We start from the raw sequence: 27,156 nt of genomic DNA on the forward strand, positions 1-27,156 counted from the left end.
GCTCCCCACACCATGATGCCGGGTGTTGGCCCTGTGTGCCTCGGTCGTATGCAGTCCTGATTGTGGCGCTCACCTGCACGGCGCCAAACACGCATACGACCATCATTGGCACCAAGGCAGAAGCGACTCTCATTGCTGAAGACGACACGTCTCCATTCGTCCCTCCATTAACGCCTGTCGCGACACCACTGGAGGCGGGCTGCACGATGTTGGGGCGTGAGCGGAAGACGGCCTAACGGTGTGCGGGACCGTAGCCCAGCTTCATGGAGACGGTTGCGAATGGTCCTCGCCGATACCCCAGGAGCAACAGTGTCCCTAATTTGCTGGGAAGTGGCGGTGCGGTCCCCTACGGCACTGCGTAGGATTTTACGGTCTTGGCGTGCATCCGTGGAGACCTCACGCCCCACGTGTTGAGCAATTCGGCGGTACGTCCACCCGGCCTCCCGCATGCCCACTATACGCCCTCGCTCAAAGTCCGTCAACTGCACATACGGTTCACGTCCACGCTGTCGTGGCATGCTACCAGTGTTAAAGACTGCGATGGAGCTCCGTATGCCACGGCAAACTGGCTGACACTGACGGCGGCGGTGCACAAATGCTGCGCAGCTAGCGCCATTCGACGGCCAACACTGCGGTTCCTGGTGTGTCCGCTGTGCCGTGCGTGTGATCATTGCTTGTACAGCCCTCTCGCAGTGTCCGGAGCAAGTATGGTGGGTCTGACACACCGGTGTCAATGTGTTCTTTATTCCATTTACAGCAGTGTATTAGAATTGGTACTTCCACTACATTATAAAATTTTAGTGTTACCCTTTTCTAAGTGTTTTTGAGGAACATGCGACTACTAGTACGTGCTAACCGCCGGAATTTTGGCAGTTTGTAGTCTTGATGATTGTGTGTGATATATGAGGCCCAATATCTCAGATATTTAGAGGTATATATTTGTTCTAGCGGATTGTCATCAGTTACTATGTTTTCTCTTAAATGCTCTTACTATGAAATGTCATTATTTTAGTTTTACGTTTAGATGTTGTCATATTATAATCATTGGATTTTCTACCATTACAAATGGTTTTTGAAAACCTGCGGTTGTGAAAACATAGGGTTGTTTATAAATAACATTACTGCTGGCAGTCACGATTTTCTTTTACTAATATTTTGCACGATGTTTTTTAGAAAATGATTCCCATTTTCCAGGAAGCTTTCACTTTGTACTATGCTACTGTATGTAATATAATCGATCTGTGAGGTTCTGTATTGTTTTGTTGACTACATTTTCTTATGGTCCGTTTGCGAAAGTACGTTAGGTCTTTTTGTTATTAGTTTTGCATATATCTTGTCTCAATAGTTCAGAAGCCTAAGACGCCGATAACTGTAAAATTTTCTGCAGTCCCTTTTTTTAAATAATGAGATAACAACTGTTGTTTACCAGTCCTCTGCCATGTTGCTATATTTACAAGTATTTAAAAAATTGAGTAGTATTTTGAGTAATGTTTCCGACGTATATTTAAATAATTCCACACCGAGGTCGTGGGATTTCCTGTTTTTAGATGGTTTTAGCACTATCTTTAATCCTTCCACTGATTTAAGGTCCATATGCTCCTTACTAACTGCACATTTCACGTTGTTCACATTATCTGTCCATAAATTTTGGAAATAATCCAACACATTTTCTGAAATGGGGTTAATTTTAATCTTATCTCTTTCACCTTTATTAAGTTGTGCTAGCGTCCTAAAAGCTTTAGTTTGTTTTCAATGTACGCCATGCTCCCTTAACTCAGAAAATGTTAACAGCTTTGTTGTTTTATTTTTCTTGTCTCTCTTTTGGTCACTGCTAAATGTCGATTATACTCTATATAGTCTTCTTGTTTCTTTGATCGTAGATATTTCAGGTTGACTTGTTTCTTACATTTTGTGATGTATGCTAGTTCATGGTTCCAAGTTGGGAGTTTCCTTTTGATTTTGTACTTCATCCTTTTCCCTAAAGTTACACCAACAGCCATGTGTCTTATTCTTCCTATTTCTTTCCTCTCATCATTAACGTTCTGTTTTTCTTGCATATGTTTTAGTACTTCATCTAAACGTTTTCTGTATAACCATCTAATACTTAGATCTTGTAGCAAAGGTATTCTATAGACTTCTTCTCGTGTTTGATTTCTGATTGTGCTTCTCATGTTATACAGTGAGATTCTTAGTTTTGATACGATCAGAAAATAGTCGTACTAACATAATATCTTCCTATGTTGTCTTCTATTAAAGGGATGACTTCCTAAGTTGCAAAAACATAGTCTATTATAGACCTACTACCCCTGGTAGTCCATGTAAATTAATGAATGTGTTTATGGAGGAAAAACTAATCGTTATCCTTAAGTGGCTGAAGCCACAAATATCTCATAACTAATCTCCATCATAGTTTTTAATATGTTCTCCATCTGACCTCCTTATTCCTTTAATAACAGCTTTACCTATGTTTGCACTGAAATCTGCAGCAGTTTTTAAATATTCTGTCTATTCGATTGGTCGTCGCCTTCATGTCTTCGTTGGTCGTAGGCGTTTTTTCTCTGTTTCCATCCTCAGGCGCATATACACCAGTTGTATTCACCAGCTTCCGCAATATTTTTAACCTTAAATGTATTAGTCTTTCGAGTACAAACGTATGTGATTGCAACCATTTTCTGTGAGCACTTTTGATACAGCTGCAACTCTTGTTCTCGCCTGTTCAGTTTTACTTAGTCCGCTGTACATCTTAATATAACCACTAATTTCTTTAGAGTATTCTAGTTTCTTCTTTTTTCTAATATTACATCTATATCAATTGTTGGAGTGTTTTCACTTGTAAGTTGATATACTTTAGTGCTCATTTCTCTAACAAGTGGATATTTTCAACGTTTTCTCATATTTTATTCTAAACCTTTTCCCTCGCTTGATTTTTGTGACTAATGTTGTAATTATCCCGTTACAAGATACCGGCCTGTAGCAGCGTAGCCAGGTGGTGGCCTGTTTTTCTTTAGGGGTTGTCTCGCTTTATGTTGGTTGCCTTCACTTCGACTATGGATCCAGCTCTCCAGGTTTTGTAGGGTGTCCTTCCCCGGGTTCCGAGCTTGTAAAAGCCACCCCCTGCCACCCCCCCCCCCCATCCTCCTCTCATCCTGCACCATGCTGCTCTTCTGCACTTCGTTGGACTAAGACTCCTGTCTGATAGCTGTACCTTATAGTGGTGTATCCCCCAGAACCTGTACGGCTAGGTTGGCCTGGTCAGGAGGTTGCACTCCCTCCACTCTTTGGGTTCCAGAAGAGCACACAAACTGCCTCGCCACAGTAAGGCTGCACTCCTCGTGCAGGTCCGATAGAGTGCTGCCCACATATATTCTTCGTTCTATTATGGATTTCTACCGTGTTCGTCCTTAAACAAACAAGTAAAGAAAAACAGCCCATTGGATCCTTCTGGACGAACTTGCGAATAATATTGTCATAGGTATTAGATTATATAATGGTGAGACAGACATTTAGGAACCAGGTTTTAAATTGTAAGACATTTCCAGGGGCAGATGTCGACTCTGACCACAATCTATTGGTTATGACCTGTAGATTAAAACTGAAGAAACTGCAAAAAGATGGGAATTTAAGGAGATGGAACCTGGATAAACTGAAAGAACCAGCAGTTGTACAGAGTTTCAGGGAGAGCATAAGGGAACGATTGACAGGAATGAGGGAAAGAAACACAGTAGAAGAAGAATGGGTAGCTTTGAGGGATGAAGTAGTGAAGGCAGCAGAGGATCAAGTAGGTAAAAAGATGAGGTATCAGAAGAAATATTGAATTTAATTGATGAAAGGAGAAAATATAAAAATGCAGTAAATGAAGCAGGCAAAAAGGAATACAAACGTCTCAAAAATGAGATCTATAGGAAGTGCAAAATGGCTAAGCAGGAATGGCTAGAGGACAAATGTAAGGATGTAGAGGCTTATCTCACGAGGGGTAATACAGATACTGCCTACAGGAAAATTAAAGAGACCTTTGGAGAAAAGAGAACCACTTGCATGAATATCAAGAGCTCAGATGGAAACCCAGTTCTAAGCAAAGGAGGAAAAGCAGAAAGGTGGAAGGAGTATATAGAAGGTCTACACAAGGGCGATGTACTTGAGGACAATATTATGGAAATGGAAGAGGACGTAGATGAAGATGAAATGGGAGATATGATACTGCGTGAAGAGTTTGATAGAGCACTGCAAGACGTAAGTCGAAACAAGGCCCCAGGAGAAGACAACATTCCATTACAGCTACTGACAGCCTTAGGAGAGCCATTCCTGACAAAACTCTACCATCTGGTGAGCAAGATGTATGAAATAGGCAAAATACACTCAGACTTCAAGAAGAATATAATAATTCCAATCCCAAAGAAAGCAGGTGTCGACAGATGTGAAAATTACCGAACTATCAGTTTAATAAGCCACAGCTGGAAAATGCTAACTCGAATTATTTACAGACGAATGGAATAACTAGTAGAAGCCGACCTCGGGGAAGATCAGCTTCGATTCCGTAGAAATACTGGAACACGTGAGGCAATACTGACCTTACGACTTATCTTAGAAGAAAGATTAAGGAAAGGCAAACCTACGTTTCTAGCATTTGTAGACTTAGAGAAAGCTTTAGACAATGTTGACTGGAATACTCTCTCTCAAATTCTAAAGGTGGCAGGGGTAAACTACAGGGAGCGAAAGGCAATTTTCAATTAGTACAGAAACCAGATGGCAGTTATAAGAGTCGAGGGACATGAAAGGGAAGCAGTTGTTGGGAAGGGTGAGACAGGGTTGTAGCCTCTCCCCGATGTTATTCAATCTGTACATTGAGCAAGCAGTAAAGGAAACAAAGGAAAAATTACGTGTAGGTATTAAAATCCATGGAGATAAAATAAAAACTTTGAGGTTCGCCGCTGACATTGTAATTCTGTCAGAGGCAGCAAAGGACTTGGAAGAGCAGTTGAATGGAATGGATACCGTCTTGAAAGGAGGATGTAAGAGGTCCGTAATTAAAGAATTTGTTGCTAGCGCACTCGAACTGATGTAATTTCGATGTATTGCTCACGCGCTGCCTGCGATATGTAAGCTAGAAGAGGATCTGAGACCAAAGAGCAGTATTGACTGCAGTAAGAACTGCGTAGCAGTAGGAGTAAGTTGTTACTAGCGAGCAGTCGTGTCTGGTGTATCGTGTTGGCTGGGCCGGTCGTGTGCAGCGATGGCGGAGCCTGAACGTTGTAGGATAAGGTAAAAACAGCCTCGCGCATATGCAGTATTGTTACATCAAGTCCCATGCAAATGTTTTAAAAAAATTTGTTAATAATAATCTTTCTCATAAATAGTAACTTTTGACATTTATCTCAATTTAAATAATTCACTAATTTCTCCTATCCTTGGCAATCCCGATTATTGAAAAGAAAAGTCAGTTCTTTCCTTTTTATAAGACAAATGTATCGGCCAGCATTGCACTTAGCTGCGCCAGGAAAATTTCTTATAGGAGCAGATATATACGCGTTATCCGGCGATCTAATTAAGGTAAGATTTTTCAGTTTATTCAGAATGATGTATCAGGGCCATGACGCAGCATTGCTGACGTCCAAAATTTACCAGGTTAAATTGACTGTCAATTATTGAAAGGTTATAGGTTTGTCACATTGTATTATATTTTCACTGTTGGGTAGTTACGCTAAATGAGAGTATTATTCATAATATTTTATTTTGTGGGGAGGTAAGGATATAAGATGAACATCAACAAAAGCAAAACGAGGATAATGGAATGTCGTCGAATTAAGTCGGGTGATGCTGAGGGAATTAGATTAGGAAATGAGACACTTAAAGTAGTAAAGGAGTTTTGCTATTTGGGGAGCAAAATAACTGATAATGGTCGAAGTAGAGAGGATGTAAAATGTAGACTGGCAATGGCAAGGAAAGCGTTTCTGAACAAGAGAAATTTGTTAACATCGAGTATAGATTTAAGTGTCAGGAAGTCATTTGTGAAAGTATTTGTATGGAGTGTAGCCATGTATGGAAGTGAAACGTGGACGATAAATAGTTTAGACAAAAAGAGAATAGAAGCTTTCGAAATGTGGTGCTACAGAAGAATGCTGAAGATTAGATGGGTATATCACGTAACTAATGTGGAAGTATTGAATACGATTGGGGAGAAGAGAAGATTGTGGCACAACTTGACCAGAAGAAGTGATCGGTTGGTAGGACATGTTCTGAGGCATCAAGGGATGACCAATTTTGTATTAGAGGGCAGCGTGAAGGGTAAAAATCGTAGAGGGAGACCAAGAGATGAATACACTAAAAAGATTCAGAAAGATGTAGGTTGCAGTAGGTACTGGGTGATGAAGAAGCTTGTACAGGATAGAGTAGCATGGAGAGCTGCATCAAACAAGTCTCAGGACTGAAGACGACAACAACAACAACAGTTCACGTTTCCGCATTTACCACTCGTACATCGGAATGACACGAATTCCTACGTGTCAGTGCTTGTACACACGCATAGGATTGCGCTACTTTGCATATACGCTGCGCCTAAACCCTCAATAGTAAACTTTTTGAGCGCCCCTCATAACTTTGCAGAACGAAGATGACTAGAGCTTTAATAAAAACTTCAGTATGCACAAGTTACTAAATTGATCATATTACGTACTTTGTAAGCATCACTTCAGTGAAAATGGAGGCTGTGGAAGATCTGTACATTACTGTAAAAAATGTTCGACGAAAGTCCTCAGATTTCAAGCCAAGTGGCTGTGTTAAATTACCGCGAAGTGTCGAGGTAGGTCGGCGAATCTCTATCCACCGGCTATACATATACGATGCTAGATGCTGCCCGGTCTGCTAGCGGGGTGCGTTGTGAGGTCGGAGTTTGGTGTTCCGTTCACATCTCTGTCTGGGCATTCCCAGTGCCTCTTGCGTGCTGTACACTGCAGGGTGCGCTCTCGTTTAATTTTCGCCAAAGCGGAATTCAATGCCGCACTCAGACAGTATCCTTAGTCCTGTTCACGACATACTTGTGAATCTTTTTTTTCGATGTTTTGTTGTAGGACGCTGTCACAATGACCGGATGCTTGGTGTAGAAGCTTGGTCTTCTGAAATTCAAAAGTGTGACCTTCCTTGATGCTATTTTCTTCTCAGTGCTGTATATCCTAGGTAACCACAGTTTTAGTTTGCGTTTGGCAGACCCAGTGTACTCTTTCGTCTTAGATGGTTGTCTAAAGACGATTTTTGTGCGGAGCTTTTCAACAGGTCTCTCAGTTTCGACTGGGGAAAGTCCCAAATAAGAAGAGAAAGGGAGCTCTTCCCGGCGTGATAGATATTACCTCTTCTTCAATGTCCAACTAATTTGTGCTTTACTGTATGTATTTTTGCAAAACGCTTGCTTCATGGGATGTTGTTATGCGTGGAGGCTTTTTAAAGCAGATGACGGGAGCCGTGGGTAGCAGAGTGGTTAGTGCACTACCGAGGCAATTAACAGGTCTGTGTTGGTCTTCTTCCTATGCAGGGTGTCCTGCGAGTGGGGGTCAGTAGTCAAGGGTATGGCAGGAACGATCGTTGGAAGCAAAAAAGTCTATTAAACATAGGCTCTTTTAGAGATCTTAAGAGCGATGTAACTTATTCAGCTTCGATACTGTGACACATATCTCTTCTACTGCGAGCTCTGCACTTTCCGTATGTTGAGATGTGATCGTATGAACCAAACTATGGGTTCTAAAGTGCGTACGTAAGTGCGATGAGCTCTTGTTCTTCACAGTATCTGTGAAACATCTCTCTTCTACTGAACTAGTGCTCATAGCACTTAAGGTATGAATTTTAGAGCCCATGGTTACCAGACCTTTTGCCTCAAATGATTGATCTTGTCACATCTCTGAATATCGACCATTTCTTCTGGGTCATGTGGGAATACAGCATGGTCAAGTGTTGCCTGCCATCTGCCTTCAACGACAACACTTCAGTTTTGAATCAATGGTTGAGAAACGAGAGACTCGCTTTCCTGCCGTACTTATGACCTCTCTCTGTCAAAACTGCGAGGCTACTTGAAAAGTTCAACATCAAAAACCCTCTTCCGAACACTGTATAAGACAGAAGGGTAGATTGGCTCAGAAAAACACACAGTAAAAGTGAACGTACCTGGGATATACAGCATCGTCTGAGAATGTGAAAACTAATACATTGGGAAAAGCAGCGCTGTGTTTCGAAAAGCTACGAGGAGGACATGAGACCTGTACGACTGGGACATAGGGAGATATCAGCGACAGCACAGCTTAGCATCAAGGAAGGCTACTTCGGAATATCGAGAACCAATAACGAGCAACAGGCTAGTGGAACAGCATTATAAAGAAAACCTTTCAAGTAAGGATTCACGTAATTCTGGTCAATAGTGACGAAGGATACCAACTCAGTGAGGCAGCTTTAGCAGCAAAACGACGAGATGGTGTCCAGGAAGTTCAGATCTCGATGTGCGTCCGGAATGTCCAGACAGAGATGCGAACGGAACTCATGTTACCCCCCTAACCCAACACTACAACCTTACATCCCGGCCCACCAGACGGACAGCACACAGTGGCCCGAAAATAGGTGGAGAGGGGAATACCGCTAGTAAAAATATTACTTGAGCAAGATCTCAACACATCGCCAGACATCTGCGTCTACGTCCATTCAGTAATCCGAGTCAATCATCGTACGGTGTGTGACGGAGGGTACATTGCGTACAATGTTACTTCCCCTTCTTCCCGTTCTAGTCGTGTATAGCTCGCCGGAAAAGAGTGTCTCTGGTAATTCTCCGTGTTAGATGGAATCTGTCTAATGTTATCTGCATGATCTCATCGTGAGATTGGTTGACTATTCTAGGAACGTACACTATAGGGATTTTTACGGTCGACAGTAGCGTGATGCACAACGCATCTCTTGCAGTGTCTGCCACTGGAGCTGACTGAGCCTCTCCGTGACGCTTACGCACTCACCAGGTGAACATACAACAAAGAGTTTTCATCAACAGTATACACTTGATAGCTGTACGAGGAGGACATGTTCTGTGGCTTCAAAGTACTGGATATAATGAGTTATTTTAAAATTACCTCAACATAACACAGTCAGTTCCGTCGTGAAAGGTACATAGCGCACTTATCTGGAAATAAACACGTACAAATTTTAACTATTTTATTTTACCAAATAGCTCCACGGAAAAAGGCCACGTTAGAACTTTCAGTAACAAAAAGGAAGGCCACTAAAAATGAACTACATTATTTCTCCAAACACGTAAAGTTTAAACATTAAATTAGGTAACAGTTCCTTTGCGGGTGCAACATGTTATGACGGGTTTTTCAGAGTAACCACCGCACCTGACATTCCAAATATTTTCGCTTGTCAGACAGATATCAAGAGGTGTTCACACTCTTCATTGATAGGAAACACATACAGTTACAATAAATGCCTGAAAATAAAGGAACAGTTTCCAAAGAAGCTCCTTGGTGAAATACAGTGAAGCATTCCGGACAATACAATTTGAAAACCAAGTAACGGTGGTAAAACAGATCTCAAAATACAGGGCCATTATTCGGTAAACATTTAACTCTTGACAGTGGCTTCTATAAACAAGACTTTATCAGAACTTGACCAAACTTCTGAAGATATAAAAAGTAACAAAACATACCAAAATATGATATTCGTCACACTTTGGCAAGATATCCCTGAGGACAGCGTGCAACTGTATCAATCATTTCCAAACCGAATAACTGCTTGCATAAGGGCCAGAGGTGTATCAGCACGTTATTGCCTTTCTCAGTTTGTAAAGTTCTTTCTCATACATAAATCAGTCATTTTTTCTGAATTGGATATCATTTGTTTGTCTGTATACCTACATCACATCCAACGATTTCCGTCCTATTCGGAATATTCCTTCGCGGTGCAACGTTTCTTTGGCATAGAGTGTGTTTCTGAAGATAAAGAAGACCATTTACTATCTTCCTCGGAAGTAAAGCTCAGATTTTCACATGAAATGTGGGGAAAATGAATTAGTAAAAATAAAAATACTGGTAAAATTGATGTCTCTTATGAATTTTAAGACACGTAATTTTAACGCACAAGTAACGTAAAAACGTTTGTATCTAATGGTGAGACTGCATTTCCTTTCCGTTCAGAGTCAACGAACCGGCAATTCCTGAGTTCATTTTCTTACAAGGAGTGCCTCCAATCCCCCGTGGCCCGTAGCAACCACAAGACATCGGCCGCTGTGACTTCCTCGGGTGTCTCGTCTGTCTGTCCGCCTATCGGAATGAATGCGCAGCGGTTCCTCAAAGGAGGCGGCGATTAGCTTCGTTAAGCGTTCGCAAGTTAACGAACGGCATCTCAGAGACGAAATTACGGGCGGGGTGTGAGGCAGGCGATCGTCAAGCCGGGTGGAAAAGCCGGCTCCAACTTGACCCTGGGCGCTCTCGTTACCCCACAACTTCAAAGCGAGCTCCGCGAAAAGATAATCAAATCAACCCACATCTAAAAAACTTCAATAGGATTATGGTGAAGTCATAAAATTCAGTTATATCTGATCATACGCCGTTATACTTTCACGACAATGTGATAACTTTTTCTTTCTTAGAGGAAATTGTGTTTCGTGGACGAAAATCGTGAACATACCAGACCGTTACAATTAAAGTGCAGCTACTCACAGTGGTGCAGTGAGGGCTTTGTTTATCGAACGACAGCGATACTTGGCAGATATGTTAATGCATTAATGTGGAACCGATTTACACTGAAAAAAAAAATATTCCTGTTCTGGCCAACCGGTGCAAACCTCGCGCTGTACAGCATCTCGTCATCGTCTGAGGCGCTCATGTTCAACGAATGTGTAAGCAGTAGTTAATAATAAAATCAACATTATGTCTGAGGCGCTCATGTTCAACGAATGTGTAAGTAATTAGTTAATAATAAAATCAACATTATGCCTTTCTCGAGTGTCTGATCACTTCTGCCCTCATCCCCTTCCTGATGCATGAAGTATGGAATCAATCCTATACGATTCTGTTTCATTCAGAGCGCCATATTTCTACCTGGTGGCCAAAATTGGAACAATTTTTTTCCAGCATAAATCGGTTTCTCATTAACGCATTAGAACATCTACCAAGTTTCGCTGCGATATATTTACAGCCGCCAATAGATCTCTGCGAGTAGCTGCAGTTTAATTATAACAATGCGGTATGTAGTACTTACCCTTCGACAAACTGACGATGAACGTTAACAGTGAAAATGAAATGATCGTTCGCTTCCCACGCCCGGGTTCCCGGGTTCGATTCCCGACGTGGCCAGGGATTTTCTCTGCCTCGTGATGACTGGGTGTTGTGTGTTGTCCTTAAGTTAGTTAGGTTTGAGTAGTTCTAAGGTCTAGGGGACTGATGACCATAGATGTTAAGTCCCATAGTGCTCATAGCCCTTCTTTGAAATGATCGTATGGCATTGCTGGCTAGGATTCTCATCCGGGCAAGTTCTAGTCTTATTGCAGTCGACGCTACATGGGTGACTCGCTTGCCGGTGATGAGAATGAAGTGATGATCAGGACAACACAACACCCAGTCCATGTGGGGAGAAAATCTCTAACCCGGCCGGAAATCGAACCCGGGCCCACTGCATGGGAGCCAAGCACGCTACCATTCAGCTAAGCAGGCGGACAACGTCAACAGTATATGACAGAAACGGAACTCTTCGGTTTGCAGATTAAAGGAAAAATTACCCGTGAATTAAAAACCGTCCATGTTTTTCAAAATACCTGGTACAGGATTCTAACTATTGTGGAGGAGACATAACACACAAAGTTTTGATAAAAATTCTATGTCTTGACATGTAGCGTTTCTATAGAAAATATGTTTCAAAATTAGATCACTTTCTAATCTCGTGCTTCACGATGCGTACACGAACTGAGGAGAGGGTATCGTCATCAGTTCATGTCGTAATTATTACGCAACATACCAATTTCGTTCGAGTAAAACAACAGCTGCGAAAACTGGTTCTTTCGCAGGTGGGCCTGTTCACATTGGTCAACCAAGGACTTACTAACTCTCGACATTGCACGGGAAGTCCTTTGTCACGCAGAAGAGAACTCGGGCTCCAATTTTCGAAACACCGACCTTGCCTTGCCTAAGAGCAGTAAGAGCACTCTGGCTCCGCTATACAAGTGACGTGATCTGGGAGTTCTGAAAGTGGCCCCACTTTCAATCTTCTTTAACATCCAAACAGTACATTACCCTGCACGGTTTCGTATCAAAACTTTATTCACTAAGTCCCCTCTACAATCCGCAGAATTCTGTAATAGCAATTGTGAAACACCCTGTATATTTTTAGGATCAGTGTAACTGACAGATTGGTTCCTTTACACTCGATAAAATTCATGTATAAGTATTCAGATAGTGAGTTAGTCAACCTCCTAAATATAAAACAAATTTTAGATAATGTTAGAAGTGTAGTAATGGTGCAAAAAATACAATTATTGTAGTCATCATCTAACCAAAGGGCTGTAGTAGAGTAGGCGAGAGAGGACCCTTTACAGCTGCAGTTGCTTTAGCGCGGGTGCTGTTCGAAGAACTGTACTGGATGTCGTCAGAATACCTCATCGTTAGCAAAATACGACTTACGCAGTAACTCTGAAAAAAATCTTAAGTCTGACATTAATATATATTATATATTAACAGCATTGCATCTCCCACCTACTAACTCTTCTTAATCGTGGAACGTTTCTGCCTATGCAGATCGTTTGCAAAGCCTCTTCCAATATACTCTCTTCTTGTGCACGCATTTGACATACAAATCTTTCTATTTACCGTTTATTTACATCTTGGCATATCTACTTTGCGCAACATCGAAAGATCACTTTTTCCTAAGCGCCGTAACTGTCATCCATTCCGGCGCATAAGTCTGAAATTTGGTTGAAAGGTGATTACAACCAACCTATATAATGGTGCTTAGAACTTTATGAGAGCTGTAAGGTGGCTTAATGATGTGACAAAGCCAGCAAATTTCACCACATTTCTGCCTAGCACTATGTAATATCCACCCATATATTTATTGAAAAAATACGACAGCACTGTATGTGGACTCTGAGAGAACATTTTCGTGATATTAATAAAAAGGCCTTCATCGTTACTAAAATAATAAATAATTAGTGTCAGTGATATAATTTAACACTTTGTGAGAACCTGTATCACAGACAATAGCTATGAAAAAAAGATAATGAAATCTCCATCTTTTGTTATCTATCATTCTTGTAGAATAACTCCTTTTTTGTTCGAAGTGTTGTAATGATCGGACGTGTGTAACATTGAGGTCGGTAAAAAACAGTAGTTTGATGCTAATTTAATATTTAAAAAATAGAGTTTATGTGTCATTGAAAAGAATCTACTTTGTTACAGTTGTATTTCATTGTGGTTCTCCTCGTATATAAATGTTAAGATATCTGACCAGCTACAAAGGAGCGCAGCCATTAGCGTTATCGTTGTACAGCGCGGATTATTGCTAAATTCTGAATAATAATGGAGAAATACTTTTAAATGTTAATGCATGTAGTAAAGGTACAGAAAAGATTTAATATATATTATTTGTGGATATTAAAACTATGCCTGAACCAGATTCGATAACTGATTGTCTTATTTTAGCTCCCATCTTAGTGAACTAGTGTAGCGGCAGTTTTAATGAAACTTTTAAACAGACAAAAACCGTGATGATCAATTTTTACTATAATAATTGTGTATTGATGGACCAGAACCCACTCAGAAATAACAAATTCTACTTAGATTTTGAATAATCTTCAAATATAGTGCAAACAGCGTCTTACGTGATAAAATTGTTCTCTGTTAATGTATGAACTTTTATGAAATATTTTTGACAGGAACGAATAAAATGTGTGTGAAATCTTATGGGACTTAACTGCTAAGGTCATCAGTCCCCAGGAACGAATACATTAGCGTTGTGCACGTGTGGTTTTGTGTGTAAATACAGTTCCTTTTACCTAAGGAAGTTCGGTAAATTTTATGTGATCACTCTTGTGCATGAACTTAGTGCCATTAACATTGCTTGACAGACAACATTTCTACACGTTTCCTGGTGGAGATTTCCTTCACAGAATAACTGTCGGGAAAGGCGGCGACTAAATGAAACCTCATGTTACGCTATTAATAAGTTATTGGTTTTGTTGCAGTCCTGCTCACGGTAGGTAAAATACCGCTATCTATCGACATGCCACCTCGGAGCCGAACGTGGGATCACGATACACTGAATTAATGCATTGTAGTAGCAACTGTTTTATCCACAAACGCCAACGGTTGAAAACGGTTAGCAAAAGATTTTCGAGATTACGTTTTTTTTGTTTTTTTTTTATTTTTGTTTGGTGATGTGTTACAATACAGCATCGCCGGTCTATTGCGGTCTAACTGTGTTGGTGAGGCAGTCAATTTATCCACAGGGCAGTGACTGCGTCACTGCGATTCACTTTGGAGGTGTGGCGGTGGGACTTGTAGTCCCGTACCACCCTCTGACGGTGACAGTACTACATGAGTCAGGCAGAAAAATTTAGCCTAACGTGGGCAGGTATGACTGAAAAGTATTGGACGTAGAATGGGGGCTAGTCCTGCCAAAGGATGCGTCCGTGGTGGGCGTGCCGGACCTATCGTTAGCCATGGTCAGAATCCGATTCCTGGAGGATGGTTAGGGGAACCGGATGTCGATGCCAGGGGCGTGGAAGTGAGATCCCAACGTGGCGTAACCCATGGACAGTGTCCCGCAAGGCGTCCACTTTCTCATAGAGCCGCCGCGCGTTGTTGCGTATGGTCGTCTTTAGGGGGACGATATCCGCTTCCTCTTGGAGAGTGACAGTTCTCGTGAGTGGCGGGGCGTGCAGGCTCCACCTGAGCACCTTGTTCTGCAGACGCTGCAATGTCCGCATCCTGCTGACACTAATCGTGGCCCAAGCAGCAGATCCATACGTGAGGGCAGGCAGGATAACTGTTCGGTAAATGCGGAGCTTGGTATGCAGATTAAGTTCCCTACCGCGAAAGAGCGGGTACAAAACCCGATTTCTCGTCTCGTCTCGCTTAAATCACGGACAACCTCTGTCCGGAGATGATGGAGGCTAAGCAGCAGTGCTGCTATTCCTCCTTTATCCTCTATGTTGTCGTATGTGTGGCCTCTCGTTCGAATGGGCCTCTGGCTACCCCGCTGAGTTTAGACTAGCGAAGTAGTTGATAGCTGGCATGTCCTCTGGGGCAGGCTGACGCCTGCCGAAGCGCCACTCCTCCTTCACCCACTTCTCTGTGACCTGGCAGATGTGTTCCCAGTCGGAAGGGGTGAAGATGGGGCGGCTGTTGAGCAGTATTAGCTCCTTCCTCGTTCCCGCCTCACGCAACATGCCACGCGTGTGGCGAAGGTCGCACGGTTGGTGAGGCAGTGATGGTTTCGCGTGCGCCGGCGTGAAGGGGTACGGGTTGTCCCCATGAGGATACGTCCCGTCCTTCAGCGACGCCACGATCTTCTTCAGGAAGGGCAGCACGCTCCGCTCGTCTGGGAGCGGAAGGGGCAGTTCTTCGACGGTTTCCTCTTCTTCAGCTTGCGAAGAAGCGGTCGGCACCTCTTCCTCGGTTTCCTCTTCTTCAGCCTGCGGGAAAGAAGTCGGCATCTCTTCCTCGGATTGTGCTTGTTCTTCCACGTCTGTCTCCGAGGGAGTAGACAGCGCAGGCGTCCCGACGTCGACTTCCATGCGCGAAGCCGCCTGCATTGTTGCAGGAGGCGAGTCGGTGGACGTCTGGGTGGCGGCGTCTACCCCCACTGGCCGCCTCACGGGGGCGGCGGGAGCAGGGACACGCGGCGCGCCTTCTTGAGAAGTCGCAGCTCCTCCCGCAACTCTTGCAGCTGCCGGTGTAGACCGACGATCTCCTTCTGCATGGCCGCTCTCTCTGCCGCCATCGCGGTTTTGAGGGCGGCCACGGCGTCGTCGGTAGCGGCGCTGGGCGCGATTGCGGCCGCCCCGTTTTCCCCCTTGGGCGGGGGTGGCGGAACGGCCGCCTCTTCTTCCTGTACCGCTTTCTTGGCGGTTGTTGGTCTCCGCTGCTTCAGGTATGCGCAGCTGCGTGCGTTTGCGGCGTGCGAGCCGCCGCATTTAACGCACGTTGGCGCGACATGTGAAGGCTTGTCGCAGTCACGTGTATCATGTGCCTTTGCACATTTCAGACCCGCAACTTCTTCCCTGCACGACCTGGCGACGTGTCCCATCTTCTGGCAGCGGTAGCACTGCCTCTTGTGCAGCGGTCGTCTGCGCTTCTTCTTCTTCTTCTTCTTCTTGCTGCCGCGGCCGTCTCCTGCCAGCGTGAGCAGAAGCTTTGCCACAGCAGCAAGTTTGCCTCCCTTTCCGCGTCCGGACATGGCGGTGGGCTAGTGGCGTTAATGGTAGCGGTCAACGACAACGGTGCGAGCCGCAGCGAGTCGAGCAGTGGAGTAGGTGCAAAAAAAAAAAAAAAAAAAAAAAAAACCGATTTGCGTGACACTAGCATTAAGTAGCAGTGCTTGAGTATTTCGGCTGCGAGTGTAATATTTTCAACTATATTTGTCTCGTAGATATTTTGTGCACACATTTCACTCATTTAGTTAGTGTTATTAGGTGTAAGGTATATAGGGAGAAATATTGTTATTGTCAGCGATATATATATCTTTATGCAATATTAGTGTCAAACATGGTTAGACCAAAGAAGCAAGTAAAGTCGAATAAACATACTGATGCAGAAATGGCATCAGACCCTCAAATAGATCCACCTTCGCACATTTAAGTGCAATTACTCTAGAATGTAAATATTGATTATGCTAATTTATTACCTGATATTCGAAACGAAAATGAAACTGAGGAATTGTCAATACAAACGGGCATTCCTGCAGCTAAACCTTCAGAAGTGAATGATAATATTTCTACTGGGCAAGGGGGAGAAGTTAGTAATTCTCAAGCTATGCCAGTACCGGATACGTTAGCGTTATTACTTGAAAAGCTCAATATCATGGAGAAGGAAAAGGAAAAGCGTAGACAAGGAAAGGCTATTAAAGAGCAGGAGCGTGAAAAGAAAATTCATGGAACAAATAAACAGTATTTTTATAGAACGATATAAGGAAATTGTCCAGAGAATAAATCAGGCGTTAGTCGATTGCGATAAATCAATTACGACTCATTTCAACAAAGAAATAAATGCAGTAAAGACTAGTATTGGACCGTCGGCAAACATACAAACTCAATCGAATAATCTTCAAACCGAAGTACTTTAGTTAGAAACCCAGTTCAAAGCATTGACTAATACTGTGGAGTCAATACAGAATGACATTCCCACAGAAATGCAGAAAAGTCCGAACGGAAGTAGCCAAGGTACTGAACATAGAAAATCATAATCTTGAAACAATGTCAGCACACAGTAATGAGGACGCTGGCACTGACAGGCCAGGGAGCAATGAAAAGTTGCCGCCAACCTCTACTGCAGTCCATGAAAGACCAAGTTCCGGTAATCAGTATGTATTACCTCGGCAACTTGTTTCACCAAGAAACCCGAATTATGAAGCAGAGTGTACAGGGTGTTTCAAAAATGACCGGTATATTTGAAACGGCAATACAAACTAAACTTGCAATAAAGTCAGTGCACCGTCTGCTAATGAGAGCAACTTGATTCACTTAAGTACCTTAATGCATGAAGAGTGCTTATTTAAACACCGTCAATTCCAAGTATTCATCGAGGAGAGCAAAAAGAATATTCATCCCGTAGTTTTTATTAGAAACCTTAGAAGTGTTCTTCCAAAGTCTTGGACGAAGCACCAGAAAATTACGTTTGTGGTGTGACGCATCGCTCTGGTCGTTGAACGCAGCAGAAACATTCAAACACTTAACGACTTTGAGAAGGTGGTTCTCGACCAGTTCTGGTTAGCGTCAAGATTGTTTAATCGCAGAAACATATAACCCGAAGACAGGCTCTCCGGCCGGCCGCGGTGGCCTCGCGGTTCTAGGCGCGCAGTCCGGAACCGTGCGACTGCTACGGTCGCAGGTTCGAATCCTGCCTCGGGCATGGATGTGTGTGATGTCCTTAGGTTAGTTAGGTTTAAGTAGTTCTAAGTTCTAGGGGACTAATGACCACAGCAGTTGAGTCCCATAGTGCTCAGAGCCACAGGCTCTCCGAGAAAATACTTTGAAAAATACATTAAAATGACACGGTACTGGGATGAACCAGTAATCACACGGGACTAGTTATGAGTATTGAAGACAATATTGCCAATAGGTATTAGGGAGAAACTGTTTAACGTCACAGATACTGATCTTAAGGAATTTTTATCTGTGACAGATCCGTTGGACTTTGTCCAAGAAGACGCCAGAAAGAATTATGACCCAACAGTTAGTGCCAAATGTTCTCACGGAAAAGGTTCCTGGAATGGAAGTAATAGAAATAGGGGTGAAGGCAGTCCCAAGAAACATAAAAACAAAACCCATGACAATGGAAAGAGTAGTAATGGTAAAAATCTTTACAACCAAAAAGATGATTACTTCCGTTATAATATTACTTACCAGGAAACCAATGACTATCAGCATACGAATCCTAATCAAAGGCAGTATATTAATGAAAATGTCAACAATAATAAAAATTATAATCGTAAAAGGCGAAATGAAAGTAAATCGGACAGTCCGTAGAAGAATAAACCAAAGAACGTGCGTGGTGACAATGAATATTGGCGACAACCAGGGCCAAGTCATTGGCAGCCACAACAAAATTGTATGAATTCGGGTCAGCCAGTAAATTACGTACAGGCTATACCAGTATCCACAATGGTGGGACCCGAGTAGACCACCTCAACTGTAGAACCACAAATTGTGAAAATAGTGGAGGTATCCTTGTAACCGAAACAATATATACCAGAGTCAACAAACTAATCGCGGTCCCTGTAGGCCTTCGCCAGGAGACCGAACTAAGAATAAAATCAATACGTCTATGCAAGAGAAAATTTGATTCGCTATGGGCGTGGTAAGAAAATCGAAGGTGAACTCTGTCAAGAGTCTGCCGTCACTGACAGGGAAGAAAAATAAAGTACTCAGGCCAGTGTCAATGGAACCGTCAATGGTATATCAACCACTATCCTCTTCGACACAGGTGCGAATGTATCGGTGATGAACGCACAGTTTTTTAAGAAGCTAACGCATATAAAAAGACTGCCGATTTTGCCTGTTAAGAATTGCAAAGCTATAGGAGCACTGGGAAAGAAAGCTCAAATTATAAAGTACCAGACAGAGGAGAAGTTTCCTCTGGAAATGACAGCGTTATATGCACGTTCCTATTAACCGAAAACTTCTCAATACGGGTGTTACCGGGCCTTGAATTTTTACGGGACAGAGAAGCTATTATATATCTCGCCCAGGGAACATGTGTGCTTAAGTACCGGCAGCGACTAATAACGTTGAAGCTAAATCGAAAGTTCGGTGCGAGCCTTCCGCTAACAAGTGTATTACTCGTAGATGTATCTGCCGGAAAACAAAAACTGTTGGTGTTGGAATATGATCACCCACAAAAGTGTCAAATTAACCGAAACAACGATGCACCCAATATCGTGAGTGACATAGGTGCAACAATAGAGGAGAAGGTGAAAGAGTTATCTTGCATTGACGCTTCACAGGCTGGACGATTAATGAAATCGTTATACAGATACCATGAAGTATTTATTGATCGACCCGTTACCATAAAAGATTACGTTTCTGATGTAATAGCCCCATAAGAGCTATTGCAGAGCTTCATACTCGGTCCCCTGGACAAAGAAAAATGAAGGAATGAAGGAAATCCGAAAAATGCTCGACTGGGTAATTATTGAAATATCAAACTCACGATATGGTAGCCCTTTGCTGGCCATAACCAAAGCAGATAAAAGTATAGATTAGTTCTCGACGCACGAGACATCAAAAAGAATATTCTGCCAATGCGAACGAGATCGGAAAACCTCGACGACCAAATTCTGAAATTTTTTGGTAAAATGTATCTGACTTCACTTGATTTGCTTCTTTATTTCGGAAGATAATATTATCTAAGGAATCTGGACAATATACTGATGTTGTCTTTGGGGGTCGAAGATACCAGTTCTGTGTTCTTCCCTTTGGCCTGAATATTAGTGCTGGCGTGTTCATAGTAGCCTTAGATTACGCACTAGAAGCCCAGCAATTAGATCGGGTCACAGCATATGTGGATGACCTTTTGCTAGCGACAGACACTTGGGAAGAACACCTTGAATTAATACAGAATGTGTTAGACAAGTTTCTATCAAGAGGAGTAACTGTAAATTTAAAAATTTACACGACAAGAAATAATATTCTTAGGTCATACAATATCACGTAAATGAATAAGATCAGATCCAAGCAAAATGGAAGCAATTGCGAATTTTCCGTACTCACGGACAAAAAAAAAAAAAAAAAAAAAAAAAAAAAAAAAAAAAAAAAAAAAAAACTCAAAAGTTTCATTAGGTTAGCATCTTTTTTTCGAAGATTTCTGACGAATCAGCAGCTTAACAGCGAAGCGTTACTGTATCAGTTAAAGAAAAATGCACAGTGGTGCTGGGCATGGAAGTGCAGGGAAGACAGTATCAAGGAAGCACTCGTTAATGCACCAATTCTCCGAATGTGTGAAAGAGTTTCTTCATTATATGACATGCCTCAAATTAGGGAATAGGGCCGTGATAAATGATAAACTGGAAGTCAAAATGATCGGATTTTCCAGTAGAATACTAACGAAATGCGAACGCTCCTACACAGTGACCCAAGTTGAGGCACCCGCTGTAGTATTTGCTTTTAAAAAATTCCTGTACTGTTTATATGGAAAGCATGGTAACGTCCTGTGTGATCATCAGTTACTGCATGGACGTTTAGCTCGATGGACTCTAGCTCTACAAGAATATGATTTCGAAATCAGGCATATTCATGGACCTGATAATGTAGTTGCCGACGCATTATCGAGGTTACCGCAAGGTTTACCAGAGTTTGCAGCCTTATTTGAAAACTCCACAGAATATAAGATATTGCTGGTAAAAGACAAAGCTAATAGAAAAAAATATCTAGCTCTGTGGAAAAAAAACTGAAGCAATGCCAAGAAAGTGATCCGATGTGGCAGAACATCAAAGACATATTGCGTCAGCAAAGTGACTGTGCTTTCCACCACTATTATCAGTTAAGCAACAATATTCTGTTTTACAAATCAGACAATCCTAACAGTAACTGGCGAGTGTGTATTTCCTCAGACCAACTTGAAGACCTAATTTAGTTAACACATCGAGCATGGGGGCATTTCGGCATTATCAAATGCACAATGAAGATTAATTAGCGTTGTGACTATCCCATTTTAAAAAGAAAAGTAGAAGAACACATAAGAACATGTAAGATATGTCAGAAAGTGAAACGGAGCAATTTATGTAGGGACACTGAATTACAACCCATTATTGCACGATGTCTGCGACAGATCGCAGCTATTGACATGCAGGACCCCAACCAACTGCTAGAGGGGAGTTGAAATACATCCTAGCTGTGGATGATTTGTTTACTAAATATGAGGCGTCCAGATGCAAACTGCTGTAAATCCACTTTTTCTCGAAAATGAGTTGATGCCACCATTTTCTTCTCTGTGCTACCGTCTATCGATTACGCTCTTAAAACACGAACAAAATCGCTTTTTCTTGCCCTAAATAGTATCTTGAAACCGTATACAGATGCAAAATTCTGTCTTTCCACTTCTGGTTGCAAAGCAAAACTGCGTGAATCCACTGTGTTATAAAGAAGCAGAACTTGGTTTATCCTTAGCAAGCGCCAATATTGAAAAGGTTTGAAGATGCAAAACTCGCTTTCTACATTTTATGTATTTTGTTCAAATAATACAGCTTCGCAGGTTATTACTTCATAAGCTTTGCTTTTGAGCCTATGGGTGGCAATTTGTCAAGTTGTCTCTACTGCCAGCTAATGTGAAACAAAAAATAGTAGCAGGTCACCCGTTGCCTAGCGTTTTTTCCTGGCTTGGCTTGTTTGTGCGTGCATGGAGAGCGTTTGTGGTATTGTTATTGGATAAAATACGAAGAGTGCTTTATCATTTCCTCCATTATCATGGATGTTACTGATGGAAGACATGTACAATCAGTTCCAAAAGGAAAATGCCGTCCAAAATTGGCCAATCCTTGTGACTGGAAGGCAAAACGCATGAGGTAAGATTTAGTCCTCAGCCCTAGTATTGTGTGCTATTTCACTGAATGGAAATAATAAGAACTTCCGTTAACAGTAAGTTACGCTGTGATGTGTTAGACGTACGTTAATACAAATTATGGTCGTTTCATATGGCTGCAGTCAGGAGCGATTTCTTTGCATTATGCTAGTTTTCTCTTTATTAGTAGTGTTCTTTTGTAGATATTTGGCAAGTGATTTTCCAGTTCGTCCCCACTGCAAGCATGCAGCTTCATCAGTATACCATTGTGCAAGAGTATAAATGCAGGATATAAGGAGATGACATCAGGCCTTTTATAAAGTTGCAGAAAAAATTGAACAGGACGAGTATAAAATTTTACACACATCAGTCGAATCAACAATTGAAGCAGTAGGTTCCAGGAAAAACATACATGCTTCAATCACATACTATTTGCTCCATCTGAAAGCGGTAAACCAAACTCAACAATCGCGCTTGTGCCAAAAGGTGTTTACTAGTGTTCTTGGCATATCAACAGCGAGAATACAAAGAGTCTGTAGACGGTACTTACAGACAGGAGAAGCTCTGCTTACAGACAGGAGAAGCTCCAATTGCAAGATGAGGTGGAGACCGAATGGGAAACGAGGTGCGGTTAAGGAGTTTATTGAGAAGCTGAAACCAGTGCAATCACACTACTGCTGTGGAAAAAACATGAGTAGATTGTTTACGTACAGTGAATTATCGATTGCAAAGGTCTGAAAGCTGTTTAATGCGGATCCAGAGGAACCTGTGGATAAAGTTACGCACGAGTTTTTCAGATCTATTTTTGTATCTGATTATAATATCAGTTTCGCTTCCCCAGCAACCGACTACTGCTCATTGTGCATCAGTTTAGAACAAAATAAAGCAATTAACCCAAACAACTGGAGATGAGGTGAAGAAACAAGAATTGACAACACAACTCCCTTTACACAAAGCTAAGGCTTTTTTTTGTGATACACTGAAAGTCGAGGACAATGGTGAAATAACCCGGACATTTGACTGCCAGGAAAACCTTCCACGGTCTAAACTACAAGATCAAAGAGCTTATTATACACATCAAATATAGGTGCACAATTTTACAATCTGTCAAGGACCATCTGCTTCATGGCAAAACAAGGAGAACACATGGAAAGAAACAGACTTTGCAAATGGATCCAATGAAATTGTGTCTTTTGTGCATCACAGGTTAACGTCTACAGACCTAACTGACATGCATACCATCTGACTGATGTCAGATAGCTGTGGAGGGCGAAACAAAAGCCAGACAACGTTGGGTATGCTGTGCTACTGGCTAACACAAGAAGTTCCTGTCAACGTGAAACGAGTGAAGATATTCTATCCAATGTTTGGACATTCGTTTCTATCACATGACAAAATTTTTGGCCGAATAGAAAAGACTCTCAGGTCTAAAGTCACAATTACCTCACTGAGTGAGTACAATGAAGTGTTTGAGGATAATGGAATAGTTTTGCAGTTAGGAGTAGACGTCAACAATGTGTGTTCGAAGGATGCAGTTGCTGATGTCATTGAGCCACCTTGTCAAGGGCACTTCAGATTTGTCCCTATAAAACGGGTTGTGATCAGTAGAAGTAAACAAAGAAATGCAGCAGTAAGAGGTGAAGTGGCTTATAGAATGGACGCTGGTGGAGGAAGAGGTATATGCGGAAGCCATGGAGCCAAAAATTAACAGAAATGGAAGAGTCTTAAAGGAAGCTAAATTGTGGGATATTGATTTCCTGCTCAAAAAGCATTTCGGGCACACTTGGGAAGAAAACGAAAATCTTGCTTTCTACAAGAATGTAATCCATTGTCAGACAGCTGGGAACAATGCAGATGAAGATTCAGACTTTGAAATTCAGCCAGAGGACAATGAGATGCCAGTGTAATTTAGAGGGGACAGGACAGGACTTGAAAGCTTGTGATGTATTAACTACTTTCAAACTATTGTTTAATGTCACATACTTTGTATTAACTACTTCCAAACTATTATTTAATGTCACATACACTGTAATCACATTCAGGTTTAGCTACTAAACTTTTTGTAACAATATTAGGGTGTCTTTTTATTTTTATGTAATGATAATACATACACATGGATCTCTACAGAAGCGTAACTCTGTAGATCCCTGGGGACAGAGAGAAAACTCGGTGAATCCAAATTATTTTAGGTAATAGCTAGCAAAATAAAAGTATAATATTTCAGGGATTGCCAGAAATATATTCCTTAGGTAAGCATAAATCTACTTGGAAAGGAATTTCGAATATCTGCTATATGAAGTAAGTAAGAAGTTTTTTTGTGTTTCCTGGAAAAATGTTCAAGTGCATTCACTGCATTTTGCTTCTGGACGCCTCATATATAAAAATGAATCCACTTCGAACGTCAACTGCCGGCAGTATTGGTAAGAGGTTAACAAATAATTACATCAAGTTTGTCGCATACCTGTCTACTGTAATAACCGATAATGCTACATATTTTACTGGAGAAATTTGGAAGGACCTTATGGAAGAACGTAACAGTGTCTTGATTTCACGGTTTTCTCCCAGCAGCAATCCGGTCGTGAGAACTTTTAAAGACCTAAACCGGTTCATCCGAACTTACGCCCGCAATAAGCACACTAAGTGGGTAGGATACCTAAATACTTTTATGGAAACCTGCAATAATTTACCGCACATATCAACCGGTTTTACACCGTGTGAACTCATGAACAAATGAATGGGCTAATCCAGTATCAAAGAACCAAGAAGGAAAAATAACACATCACGAGAAACTGCATAAAATATTACAGCATATAAATCGTCAATCAGAGCTCTCCAAGGCAAAAATTTACTAATAAACAGCAATACTGAGTCGATGAATTGGTATTTGCTAAGCAAAGCATCACTAATGAGAAGGAAGAATATAAAATGGCAATTATTGTACGAAGGATCATTTATAATACTCTCAATCATACATGACGGATATTATGTACCAGGAGATGGCAGCACAGGGAACCTAAAAGGGCATAGGGACATTAAGAAATATTTGCAGTAGGAATCCATTTTTATCCCTGTGTAAAGAATATAATATGTTCAGTGCAAATCTACAATTGCGCTAATGTAAATATGTAAACAGTTGTAATAGTGAAAATGTTATCATAACTAATTTCATGAATTTATATGTATTAGTCGGTAAGCTTACATGCCAGTAGTTATGTTGTGGTTGGCAGGAGAGCCAACCGTGTTTTTCTAAAGGAGGCCGAAATGCACGCGTCTCAGCTCACGCAGGCTGGCGTGAGGTCTGGAACATGACAAGGGAATTAGAATTGAGAGAACGGACGTAGCTGGTGGAATACTTAACTGTAATCCATTAATGACGAACGCCGCTCTTTATGGTACATGATTCACAATATCAATAGTACGGATACTGGCGCCTTGCTAGGTCGTAGCAAATAACGTAGCTGAAGGCTATGTGAACTATCGTCTCGGCAAATGAGAGCGTAGAAGTCAGTGAACCATCGCTAGCAAAGTCGGCTGTACAACTCGGGCGAGTGCTAGGAAGTCTCTCTAGACCTGCCGTGTGGCGGCGCTCGGTCTGCAATCACTGATAGTGGCGACACGCGGGTCCGACGTATACTACCGGACAGCGGCCGATTTAAAGGCTACCACCTAGCAAGTGTGGTGTCTGGCGGTGACACCACAAGTTACACTATAGTATTCATGAAATATAAATACCAAAAGGGGAAAATCTGTTTTTTATGATAAGAATTTTAACTATTCTGAAAAGGTCATTTACTCGATGCAAGATGCTGCAGATCCTGCCTCAATAAACTAATTTTTTATCCTTTCAACGTAGGTTATAGATATTCTCAATATAAATATATACATAGATACTATTTGTTCATGAACGAGGGTAGATGAGTCATGAATGTTTCTGTGAACCTCGCCTATGGAAACCCACACGCGTAATGAATGTTAATTGTACGTGAGTTGCTTGTCCGTCCGTATCTGCATTCACTATTCATGGAACGTTATCCTGATGTGTGTTGTTTTGGGTATGTTTTTCCTTACGCGGTTATATTTGCCGTTTGCTCTTATGAGCTTTTCCCTTGTTACGTGAATCGAAAATGTACATCTGTCCCATAATCTGGTAATAATACTAACAAAAATATGAATGAAAGAGTATAAATGAACAGAAGTAAAATGTATGTCATCAAATATTGAAATGTACCGGTATCTACACAGTTCAGTGATGATCCAAGGGTCAGGACAATGTATAAGATTCTAACAGTCATCTTGTCTCATATTTTTAACGCTATATAATCTTTGTTATCATGTTACTAATATATGGAACAATGTGCACATGAAACGTAATTCATTACTTTGTTAATTCATTACTTTTTAAAGTGCCAGTTGTATAGAAGACTGTCTGTTGTGTGGCTTATGAAAGACTAGCAGCAATCAGGGCAGTGAAGCGTGTCTCACAGACAACACACCAGACCTGTGTGCCGCTGACAGCAGCCAACGCTCCATGCACGCGGCTGGGGGCGTACCAGCAGTGGTCTCTACCTGCCTGCGATGCAGCTGCTCGACACGGGGACGGCTATGTAACGTCTTTGGGGAATCGGTATATGAAATTTGTTATTCGTGCTACATGAACTTATAATTTTCATGCTAAACCTCCGTGAAAGACTCCCTTGACCTCTGATGCGACTAAACAGAAATATAAATTTGCTTGTTCAAAATATTATGTTATATTCATGTCAAGGCCTGACATATAAGAGTAGGCAACTGTATGAACACTTGGACGGTTTTGTTCACCGTTTTCCGAATCCAGAGAACCCAGATGGCGGAGGGGTGAAGTTGGGGGGCATTTTCCAAGATTTTACAGTCTGCAGCCGTTTACACAATAACGTCAACACAAATTGTG

Source organism: Schistocerca gregaria, chromosome 5 (assembly GCF_023897955.1).
Source record: "Schistocerca gregaria isolate iqSchGreg1 chromosome 5, iqSchGreg1.2, whole genome shotgun sequence".
NCBI classification, from domain to species: domain Eukaryota; kingdom Metazoa; phylum Arthropoda; class Insecta; order Orthoptera; family Acrididae; genus Schistocerca; species Schistocerca gregaria.